At 39.6% G+C, this 13110-nt stretch overlaps 1 protein-coding gene across 3 annotated transcripts in view; it reads left to right on the forward strand.

Annotated features, from left to right (window-relative positions):
- CARPB (Carbonic anhydrase-related protein B) overlaps nt 1–13110 on the forward strand; it is a 202846-nt gene that overhangs the window by 27253 nt on the left and 162483 nt on the right. The window lies entirely within an intron of this gene.

Here is a 13110-nt window from a genome sequence, read left to right on the forward strand (position 1 = left end):
AATCCACAGCCACATTGATTTTGTTATTTGCTTGGTTGATACAGAATGCTCTTTATTGATCGTTTAGATTGATTACCTATGGCTGGTAAATTATAACAGTTTTATTTGAAATGCATTGTTTAATTTTATTTCTTAAATAACATCAGGGCCTACCTGAATGAAAAACGTGTCTATGCATCGATCTACATAATTCAGTGGATTTTAATTAAATTTGACATAATGGGAGCTTACGTCGGAATTTATCGGTCTGATATAATTTTAATTTATATCGGCACAGCGGAAGTTTTATTGTGTCTTTAATCGAACTTTATCATTTTCCCCAAGATGAGTAATCGAGAAATAATACGGACTTTAAAGATGGCTGTATCCTTGGTTGCTGCGTCTTATATTCCTGTAGAAATAAGCTTACTCATTTCACTGATGATGGACGCAGTAAACACCTCTGAAACGTCGATAACTTTTACCAGACTACACGGCGCAACAACCCAGAAGAAGCCATCTTCACACTCGGCGTCCTTACAACCTGAAATTTCTCTTCTTACCGGGAATCAAACGCCGGTCATCCAGTTTATTGTCTGGTCACTATAGTAACTGAGATATGTCAGAGGTGTTTTAAGTAATGTCAGGAGCAAACTTTCTTAATTGATCAAGTTGTTTCAGTCCATTGTTGTTCTATACGTTCGCCACGTTCTCCTTCGTGTATAAAGGTCAGGCATGCCGAAGCACCTGTGTTGTGTGAATTAATCTCTAGAGGTCTCTAACTACCCTCTTCACGAACCCCCAAAAACCGGGTGTGCCTCATGAACCCTCATTTAATTACCATCAACATTTCGGTTACGTAACTGTTTCATTTAATAGCCTGTAAGCACGAACATGGCGTGCGTGTGTTACCAGTGTAATTGTTACTGTTCTCAGATAATTAAAATTTTGATGTAATTTAAAATTAGAACATGTTTAGGGTTGTAGTGTACTTCTGTGCTGGCGAGACTGTGAACTTAATATCTTTCTTGAATGCAAATTTAATTTTGTTATCTTTCCTTCCAAATATTTGAACTGTGCCAAATTTTAGACGTATTTATTTGTTACCTTAAAACAATTACGTGACATCAGTGAAATAATTGTATATGTTTATGGCCCTTGGTTTGTTGATATAAATGCGTAGTCCATTGTGCATCCGTGTGTCGTCAGATGCGGATATGACGTTAATGTTTCGCCGTAAAGGCTATTAATGAGATGGTAAAGTTTACGTGGAGCTGAGTAATAGCCCGCTGTTCTGTAATTGGCTTGTGAGAGTGAGCAGTCGGCAGTCAGATTCGGTTGACTGACTTATTTCCTACGCGTAGGCTTCTCGCTCTTCCTTAGCCTCGTATTCTGGTACTGAATTTCAGTTTGGTTCGTTAATTCATTGACGACGTTTTACCATTCGACGAAAGGCTACATACAGTTCAGAAAACCATTTAACTCTTAAACTTAACGCATTTATATCGCACAGCGTGAGTCCCTGTTACACAAATTGAATACAGCATGTCAACAATTTTCCTGTGTGCGTACTTATATAATAATTTTGTTATACTTATTTTACTTTTCTACAACAGTTTGACAGTGGAGGTATATGGCGGCTTTGGTGACGATACGGCTCGACCTTTCCGAAATGCGCTGTCGCTGCAACGATTGCTAAATTCTGTGCCCTAGCGGCACAGTCGCAAAATATCCTCGCTGTATTTCATGGTGCCACTGACGAAATATCTCGCTTATACCGCCATAAGGAAGATACGTGTTGCTATATTGAATGGCCGACAGTTCTGAAAAGGACGATCGATCTGATTGAAGATGGAAGTTCATAAATTTTTACCAGTTTTTATCGATGTAATTGGTCTTTACGTTATGAAGGTGAAATAACATAAGAATCAGTTAAGAATCTATGGATCTTCAAGGACATTACCATCCTAAAATCGTCCAGTGTTATGCTCCACCTACACTGTCATATTTGTACGTAGGATATTTGTTTCACGACCTTCAGGTGGTTGTCTTCTGGGGTATAGCACAGTGTAGTCTGGTAGAAGTTTAGTTTACCAACTATTCGGAGATTCTTGCTGCCTCAGTCACCAGGACGATCTGATGATGGATGCGCCACAACATCTAGTACATAAATACATTGTATGAATTCTGAGAAAAATTAGCACAGCGTATCAGCGCTGTATGAGCCGGGATAGCTCAGTCAGTATAGTGACTAGCTACGGGCTGGACGACCGGGGTTCGATCCCCGACGGGGGCAGAGGATTTTTCCTCTAGCCTCTGCGTCCAGACCGGCTCTGGGGCCCACCCAGCCTCCTCTACAATGGGTACCGGGGTTCTTTCCCGGGGGTAAAGCCGGCTGGGGCGTGATGCTGACCACTCACCCCCATCTAGTGCCGAGGTCAAGGAAGAGAGGAGCTATACCTCCACTCCCCCCAAACGCCTACATGGCGTATAGAGGGACAGACTTTACTTTTTTTATCAGCGCTGTGGCTAAATTAAGCAAAGTGGCAATGTTATAAAGATACAGGAGAACGGAAATATATTCTGTTGTTGCTGAAACATTTAATTTGTCCCCGCAGCTAGCACCACGACGTGAAGACATACGAGGGACTTGGGTTGAAATGTTTCAAGCATTCTGAACCTCGGCATTAGATAGAAATAAATGGGAGTTGACACTTCGGCCTTCATTATCCCCGAGGTAGGAGCTCACTGTATCCATTAAGTTTCCATCCAATGAATGGACCTTAGAATGGGTTTGCACAGTGCATGGTAATGAATAGCAAGTCTATTCTTAGTTTATGTAATAACGCTTCTTCAACTGTATAGGTTTTGTACCTTCGAATGACAATGGATCAGATTAATGAATTGAGAAGGATCTCGAAGAAAGGCATGTACACCTTATAAAACACAGTGGTAACTACGTTTACCACATATTTTAACATTTAGTTGCTCTTAACTTGCCAGTAGAGAGTGTGTTTTAGTTTTCTATACTTGGAATAGAGACGCGTTGTTTTATTTGATGTTCGGACTTAATTCTTAAGTACTGTTTACGTAAACTATTATCTGTAAATGATGAAGGTATTATCGTAAAAATGTTACGGGGTGAGGGTATGCTTCCAGCCGCTCACAGTGTCCGTACCGTCTGGGGCGTAGGCCTCGTGCGTATGGACACTGGGACCGTGGGTTCGAATCCCACTCAAGGCACTCCGCGTCTGTGTGTGTTGTGCCATGGTGTGCTTCTATCCTATATTCGAACCCTGAAACTCCTGAATACAAAACAGGGGTTTTAACCACTCAGCCACAATTGTCGGTACAGATGTTCAATTCCGAAGTTTTACTCAGTAGTGTTCATAAAGTTTATTAAGCCTATATAGTTGAGTGTACGGCGAACTTAATTTTTTTGTTAGTGTTATCAGTACACTTTATTTCACACGCACAATAGACAGGAAAAAGAAACCATGAGACACAAAGTTCTCTAGGGTAATTTCTGGAAGTCATCGTTTTTATATGCATAATACAATGCACAACTGGAGACGAATGTTTTTGTTGCTGAATGTATACACCAGCGTTAGCTCCTTAATTAAACCACGAAGAAGAAGTTAAGAGCGAATCGCAGAGCCTGATTCTTAAGTACATAAGTCAATATGAAACTTGCCTCGTCGGATTGTATGCACCTAAAATACTGAGTTTTGGATTAGGCGTGTGGCTGCGGCGTTGAAACCGACGTTTGGCTCAAAGGATGGCCACGGGTTCACCCCAAGCGCATATAGATCCTCAGCATGCAAACATTTAGATTAGCACTTTATATAAAATGTGGTTAAATCTTTTTTTTTTTAAAGAAACCAAGTTTCACGAATACTCATCAGTTCATTCACAAAATTCTTAAGGCGGACCGGACGGATGTAATGAACCAAGACATTTCCTCTTGTCAGATTTGCGCTACAGAACGGGAATAACACAGGAGGAAATTGTCACACTTGAGAGAAAACGAATGGAAGTGCATAATTTTGAAGAGTTAATTATAAACTCGGAAAAGATTATTTCGTAAGTTTGTTGGTTAAATACTTGTAGATGTTACGCTGGTTGCGTTGGATCTTGTAGAATTCTAATTTCTTAATTAACCTATCAATCCTAATATATTCCAGTGTTGAATTCATAAATTAATTTCACAAACTTGATACACCACCCCTCAAATATACCGAGTCCCACGCCTAGCTTGGGACTGCGCTAATCGCTCGTCCGTTGTTAATAATTGCGCTGTGTTTGTACACACCACCTCTGTATTTAATTAAGAATGTCATTTACTGGTAGACTTGCCAGTTAAATGGCAATTTGAGAGCTTCCTTCCACATCCTTTTCCATTTATTATTTATTAATCATTATATCATTTGGCGTTATACAGTGTGAGCTACTGGCACTGTTGTTAGATAAACCACTGATAAGTAAATGATTACATAATTAACTTGTAGGTGCCCAAACGTTCCCTTTGTTCATAGTGGTTACATGGTGTTTACGCACTCTGTGGTAAATCTATCGATTAAAGCCTACTGCGTCTTTATTTAAAAGTCTACAATTACTCAGTCAATGAATTAACAGATTTTACAAACTCTCGGATTTTCAAGAACGATTCATCTTAGTGAAATTATGCTTTGATGGACGCTACAATTTGGGAGAAACAGGCGTAGATTAGAGGAGAATATAAAAATATATTATAGAAACAGGGCGTACGATGTGGAATACACTCATGTGCCTCAAGATATAGGGACCAGTAGCGAGCTTTTGTGAACACGGTAATGGATCTGCAGATGTCACAAACGACGCGGAGTTTCTTAAACATGTGAGTGACTATCAGCTTCCCAAGAAGAACTTTGATGTGTTGCTCCGTGCATCTAGCTCCTAATTTAAGTGGACGGATTTCAAACAGAACACGGAAATGTAAAATGTTGTTAAGTGAACTTTAGCCATTTTGCAAATTTTGTGTCATATTTTGAGAAAATTAATTTACGTTGGATTTCACTGTTGATCTGATGAGTTGCTACAAAACCGTGGCTATTTATTGGCTTTATCTGTGCAAGTCTGCTGTTCACGCGGCAAGCTACAAGCATTAAGAAATTGATTTCGTTCACTGTAAAGCTGTAAGTTAGTGCAAAGCCTCTTAGAGGCCGGAACACGATACGGTCCTTGGTAATACTCTGTGAAAACAAGCCGCTGGCTTAGGTTTCAGGACAGAGGAGAAGAAGAAAAACACGCTGCAACTCACGCCAGTCTTGAGTGGACTGAAAAAGGGTGTTAGTTACAGGCCCCCTGTGTCCAAGCCTCATGTATTAAAGCGACTGAGCTGTAGATGTAGGTGAGTAATCAGCCTCTAGGTCCAACCACTTCATCCCTGATGCACATTAAATGGATGCACGCAGCGAGATGAATCAATTGCCCAGAAGAGAACCACGGTCTTCCAGCCACTGACAGAACTATCCCGATTTTGAAGTAATAGGATTACTTGCTTCGTTGTTTTTACTGACACTGTAAACAGTGCGACTATTATACACGTATTTATCCTGTAAGTGCGTTTTTCCTAGAAGCCGCATCTTTTTGCGAGGAAGTAGCTTTTGCCAGCGATAAAGTTGCGTAGATTATGATTTTTGTTTGTGTGTGTGTGGGGGGTGGTGCCATATGTCAGGTCGTTGGTCACCAGCTTCTAACCACGAAAGTCCGGGTATGCACCCGGGGAAGTCCAGTGGGATTTCAGATTTGTTGTAGACGAACTGGAGGAAGGATATCATATTCTCCTGTCAATATTATTCCACAGCTGTTCCATATTCATTCAAATATCATCTGCGGATGAGCAGTGGGCCCGTTGTCGCCTGCATTTTCATAGAAACGTAGTCTCACCCCATCACAACAAAATAAAGTGCTGTTCTGTTGCTTATTTGGCAACATATGCCTGTACCGACCTCAAATTCCACTTTCCATCGTCTGCTTATTCTTATTCGTACACTTTGACTTATGTATTCATAATTCTATGCTGTGTGTGGCCACGTGTCTTCATTCAGTCTACCTTCCTCTTTCATTGCTTATCTATAGTCAGCCACATTATCGATCTACGTATTTTTCTCTTTAGCTGTGTAAATTTGGCTACGTCTGTCACTTTTTTATTGCCTCTTATTCATGCATAACTACAGTATTTAAACACCTGTTATCGTATAATTTGAAATAAATATACATGGACATTTCTTACATTAACTGTTTTGTAAATGAATATATTATGTAATAAATTAATTTTTTCTCTCTTTCTTGCAGGTGAGTGCAAGATTTTCATACAAGATCTTCAGGTGTTGTGGCAGCCATTTCTATGGTAACGTAAAATCTTAACAGCAAAGAAATGTACACATACAGATTTATTAGTGAATAAGTACGTTCTAAACCCTATAAGTTAATTCACATTTACTTTAAACATTAGGAAAATAGCATTAACAGATTATATGTTATGTAATCTGCTCCATACCAGGCTAAGGAGAATTTGGTAGACTACGGTTACGTCCTTCGCTCCAGATGCAGGCCTAAGGTTTATACCCCACGACTCGGCTTCATGCTAACCTGACCGACATTCAAACCGCGTCACCATTACACCAACCTACTCAGTCTTGTCTAGTGGAGTTGAGTGATTTTTCCACTGTTGTGGCTTCTTCAATTTCGTTCCCTTTGGACGTGGATTTCCCCCAATCTGCAATTGTTCACCTTTCGAATCACATCCCACCTCAGGCTGGCTTGACGGTGGTAGGCAGGCGTGTCTGGAATTGGTATCTTGACAACTGCTAAGCAAAGAAAGACCCTCCTCATGGAGCTGTCTGCAGTCGGTTCGCCTCACACAATATACTTGTCCCGTCGGTAAGCTTAAAGCACTGCACAAGTGGTCAGGCCTTTGATTCTCCGAAAGTCTCTGTGTCAATTTTTATTCAGGAAATTACAAGATTACGTTACGAATTGTTAATTGTCTTAGGTATATTGGAAATATGTAATCTTTCGGTAGTTGATGATAAAAAAATCAACGGGGATTGTATGGGTGGGGCATGTAACACGCATGAGCACGTGAAAAATATGTACAAAATTTTGGTTAAAAAGCCAGAATGGAATATACCTACGCACAGATGGGAGAACAATATTAAAATGGACCTTAAAAAAATAAGGAAGGTGTGAATTATATTCATCTGCCTCTGAGCAAGTGCCAACTTTTAAAAAACAAAAAAATTAGGGGTAAAGGTAGGCAGTGAGAAAAATATAACGAAGATGTAAATGAAGAGATGAGGGAAAAAGGAAGATGTAAGAAAGAAAATTTCGAAAGAAAAAAGAAGAGAGAGGATTACTGGCTGGTTGGGCATCGCTGTCACGTTCATTACAAAACATAATCACTGGTTGTAGCTCTCTGAAGCCGAAGGTCGGCTAATTATAATTTTCGACTTCATTCCGTACCGCAAAGAAAACAAAACACATTGCCATTACGAAGACGACTTGGTTAAAGCTGTTTGAGGAAAGTAATTGCTGTTTACAGTGTTAATCACACGAAACCCACAAACACAAAATGAAGAGTTATTGATTGCTGAAGAAGGTGGGCCTTGCAGTTACCACTGGCCTTTAAATGGTTAATATCGGCGCGGTGATGAAGTAACCGCGGCGACCTGGAGTAGAGCAGAGTGTGCCGAGACGTATCAGCAGCAAGTGACTGCAAGTTGCCTCGAGGTTGTAAACTTGGTTTGGGGTGGAGAAGTTTCCACCCCCAGACAAGAGCAAGTTAAAGGAACGCCTCTCCACACTTGTTATTTCCAGGACAAAAAAGAGACGAGACGAGAAAAACAAACAAAACACTAATTGGGATAAGTTAATTTAACAATTTGAGACGGATCAATGGAGAAGCCAATCGGGTGATTATTTATCAAGAAGCAATTTAACGTTTTGAGAATCAGAACACGCGTATTGGCAGGACACAGAGGCCAGGTGGAAGAGGAAGATTGGGCTGGACATTAGCCAGGAAGTTGCTGCAGTTCCTATGACGAAGTGCAGAAAACGAAAGCACGTGTCTGCATTCGAGGCAATTCCCGTTTGTCTGTCTCTCCGTCCGTCAGCATTTTCGATCTCGAAGCTGCTGAACGGGTTGTGCTACATTTTGCATCAAGGTTTTTACATTTAGAATCTGTTGAGAGAATTTAGTTTCATATCGGCCCAATAAAACCAGCAATTTAACTAAAGCGCGTATCTGATTCTAAAATGCTCATCGTGCAAACTTTTGTACACGTTAATTGAGCTATTTATTGATACTGTAAATGTAAGGGGGGGGGGGGGATCTGTTTCTATGCCAACCTACGTATAGGGCTAGTGAAAGCATGTGTCCAACAATATATTTGAAGTTCATTGTCCGTGAAGTAGGTCTATGAAAAATATCAACGAATACATTTGGAAAATATTAATCTATATACTTCACTGGGTTAGGGCTGTGGTGTAGAAATTGGAGGACATTATTTAGGATGATCGGCTCTGAGATTCGAACTGTGGACCTTTTATGCGTGATATACCTGAGTTCCTCCAAGCCAGAATAGCACATTAAAATACGCCATGGCCACTTCCTTCCACATCCTTCCGTATTCATCATTCTAAACCCTCTTTTAATCTTTGTTGTATAACTTTTACAGTTTGAGAAAACACCGTTAAATAAACTAAGAATAGCCCACTAGAGGCACTGATGTATGTCAGCCTTTGTCTGTTAATACTGCTCTGAGTATTTAGAGGCATTGAAACGGTCTGATCCCCTACCGAGGGAGTCTTATAAAATGTCTGAACGGTTTAATAATTTTAGAAGTAGGCGTATTTCTGAATTTGAACAGGCTCTGAGGCCTAATACTTAGAAGGTGAAGAAGAGCTAATGAAAATGAAGCTCAGTTGAATAACTGGTAACTTTAGTAGAAATTTCGAATCTGATTTGCCAGTATAGGACATCAGACTCCTCAGTTTGATCACGTTTCGCCACGCACCACCACGCACTTGGAACCAGAGTTTCACCCTCATCTTCGGTCTCCCTCTAGAGTGAATTTAATTAATTTAAATATGTAATTTCATAAGGAGAACTGCGGAAACAAATCTGTAGGACGGCAACTTGGCTACAGACCGTAACCGATCCCGTGTAACTAAGTTACAAATACACTGTAGAGAGGCCCAGGCTTATGATCTACCGCGTGTTTCGGCACTCTTAGTTGTTATTCATAGACAAATATTTTATAACCTATTATGCGCGATGTGAAATATGTCCGTCCGCACTTTTAATCTACGAAAATATTCGACGAAATTCAGTGAAAGTATCGATGGTAGTTTACTACGGCGCAACGCCGTGTTGATACCAGAGTATTTTGAAGGAAACGTACTGAAGAAGGAGGCGGTATTTTTCTACGAAACATTTGTATCCACTTTCTAATCCATATGGCGTTACAACTTTGAAGACCAATATTCACATCTTTCCGGCTTGTATCGGGACTTCAAATAGACGTTAATTGCGCAAAATATTAAGTGGTTTATAGGATTAAATAAGGGCACGTAGTGACGAACAGACATGACCGCATTGCATTGCGTTGTTTGTTCACTGAATGCAGGGGGGCGTGGGAAAATGCTGTTTCCCTCATAACGATACAGAACTGTGTGGGGTTTTGGTTGTCCCTGTTAGTTATGGCCTCCAGGTGGACACGCGACAAAAGCTGAGGGTAGGCTTTGATTACGTCCGGCGAAACGAAGCGACATCCCCCCCCCCTCTATCCTCCGCTGCAGTGTCACTTTAAAAAAGTGGGGTTTCTTTTCATCATAATTTAAATGCAGTTTTTTATTACTGGTGGAATAATACACGGGCGAATTTGAATCGTCTCTCCACTACAGGGTTGACTTCGCCGAAGCAAACATTTTTATTGTTACAAATCCGTTTCCTGTTATACCAGGGCTGCACAACGTCCATATATTGTTAATGTTTTCAGATAAGTGAACCTCAGACTTAATACTTCACAATTTAACGTATTCTTACCTTTTTTTATGCCCCAATGTCATTGATCTGAAATCAGAAAACTTAATGTTAACTTTCGGTCATTTAAGATTTTACTCAGTTTACTGTTCAGATTTATTTGATTTGCAAGAAACCTGAAGAGGGAATTTCGTAGTAATTAGGTGTTTTATATGCTGCATTGTTGGTAGTTTAATGACATCAAGTACGCCCTTGGTTACGGATAAAAGTCAGCGGGATAAATTATTACACTGGTAATGTGATAAAATACCACGATTCTAATTAAAACTCTACAAATAGAAATTTCTGAAAAATTGCAAAGAAACAATTATTCGTTTTGTAGAAGGAACATATTTTCTGGATTACAAATAAATTCTCAATGAAACGGATTGAAATTGCTGAATCCGATGCGAACAACAAACACAATATATAGTCCAATACCGACACACTGACTCTGAACCAAACCAAAAACTAAGGAAAATTAGTAATTTTTTCACAGTGAGCGGAGACAGGAATTTATTCCAGATCATTTTAATTAAAATTATGGTATTTGTCGTCATTTTTTGTAGCGTAAAATACATTAAAAACCATCAGGTTGGGTGAACATTTTATATTGATGAAGGTAGGCTACATAAATAAAGACAGAGGCAAGCAGAGCAATGATTCGGCGTTAATTTAACTTTTAAATTAACACATGGTTATTTGCTTATAAAACTATCTTAATTAAAACTGAGCTACCTTAACTATACTATAGTACTATACTATACTATAGTAAATCTGAAGGTTTTGTCATTCTTGAATACAGCAGTGACATCTCCTCCACATTAAATGCAATGGTTAACGTTATTCCTCCACAGTATCTGACCAATACTTTGTGTGATTTCTTTTTTTATTTCTGTCAAACTCATTCCCTTGATTATCCTAATAAAACTTGGTGCCCCATAGAAACAATTATATTTTATTCTTGTGAAAAAATGGTTATCATTATGGTGATACGGCAAAGAATTAGGCTCCTTCGACTACACTTATTTCAGACCGAAAATACCAAATTTTACCGAAACACGTTCAGTAGTTTTGAACGCTACAGTGCTCACGGATTCTTTGTCTGCTGTCCGCATTAACTTCGCGCATAGATCGTATAGATACTCATAACAGCAAGAACTCACATTTTAGTTAGAACAAGCAGGAATTATCACTGTCAGTTACCATGTAATTTTCGCGTTACCCTGACACGGTTTCCTGCTTTGTAACTTTGTACCTGCGTGTAATGGTTCTTGAGAAACTGCAGAAAAAATGATCAACTCACCCGAAACGGTGAGCTCCTCATAGACCATGAACATTATTTCATGTTTTGTGTGGTTTTCAGTGTCGTGTTTCATAAATAATATGGCCGATCACTTAACTTCAGTTAAGGAAATTGAAACTGCTGGTACTCTTTACACGAAGTATTTGGGGACTGGAAGTCAGCAAAGAAATGAACACAAAAAAGATTTTCACCACTGTAACAACTTAGGTTATAACGTTCAATCAAGTAAAATATATTAACGAAGTTTAATTTTACGGGTGTGTATTTACCCTTTCAAGTCCGCTGGTTTACCAGCTGCTTTAATAATCAGCAACTTTTGATTTCGTATTTATGATTTTCGTATGATTCTCGGGGTAAATACCGATTATTTCCTTAAAAGGCCGGGTTGTTACTCTTTGCGTTTAAGAATGGTGTCATCTTGATACTGGAAACCCCTGGCGGAGCCGGACGTGGTACCCCCTATTGGTTTCAACAGGAAACACATTACTGTTGACAACTGGGGGTATTGTGTGACTCTCCGAGCGCGGAATTGTGGAATGTATGTGTGTGTGTTTGTAATTCAACCTGCAGAATTTCGTATCCACCCCCATCCCCCCTGATTACACATGCGTCTATTCCGCCACATGCGGCCACAACCCTTGCTCCAGGAAGGCTGAAAGTCAATTGCCGACATTCAGCGCTGCACTTCAGCTAATTTAATAGTTTTGGAAAACTTATTTGGGTGTGGGGACAAGCATATTTCTGTGTTTCTTGGAAGAAGTTATTAAAAATGGACTTATAAATGGGAGGTCATGCGTCAGTCCGTCCATCAGTACACCCGTAGTATCTTTGAACACGCTGAAAAGATTTCGATCAAGTTTGTTATTGATTCGCCAAAGTTCCAGTACAATACGTAATGTCAGTGTGTTAATTTTACTTCGAAATTAATGACACGTAGTACGAAAGGAATTTAAGAGAGAAGCATTCAGCGCAAGTTACGACGTAATGGGTGCATACGTGTTTAAGAAGTCGACGGGAATCTATTCTGTTGTCATATTATATATTTTCACTGTCGGCGGGCATAAATCTTTTAATCAAATGCGAGGTCCCTAAGGAAGAGGAGAGGAGGTGAATATATTCTAAACTAACCTAACCTAACCTAACCTAACCTAACCTAACTTTACCTAATCTCCCTTTGGGATAGGTACTGGGACCAGCTTTTGTGATCACGATAATACACCTTTCGTTTCCATAAAATACTGAGAATTTACTGAGTAGCTGAGAGATTATTATCTTCTCGTGAGAAGATATGTTTAATGGCATTTGTTACAGCTAGATCATACATCACGTTGGCTATTTCTGCACTAATGAGATTCAAGGTATCAATTCAAATATGCGAAACCTTTGATTATTAATAAACCTTTTGGAGTAGATCAAATAAACGAGCTCATAACAACTAGCAACAAATTAACGAATAATTTCACAGTCTTGGTTAACACAAATTGTCTCGTACCGTATGTGGCCCACGGTCCGCCAGTTTAACCACTCTTATATAAATTATACACGTAAGTTTACCGATGTGGATGTAGAATATAACTAAGCTCATAGCATAGAAAACGGATGTCGTAACGAAATTGAATATTATTGGTGAAGACGGAGCTGTACTTCCACACCTTAGGCCTGAGGTCCGCCCAACTTCTGTCTGTTTCGAAAGATTATGTACTCGTTTAAAAGGGCAAGTTATCAATGACGAACTTCACCAGGGACAGGAATTTACTAG

This window comes from Zootermopsis nevadensis, unplaced genomic scaffold, assembly GCF_977971745.1.
Source record: "Zootermopsis nevadensis isolate Lab colony 2312 unplaced genomic scaffold, Znev_1.0 Znev_ptg000024l, whole genome shotgun sequence".
Lineage (NCBI taxonomy): Eukaryota > Metazoa > Arthropoda > Insecta > Blattodea > Termopsidae > Zootermopsis > Zootermopsis nevadensis.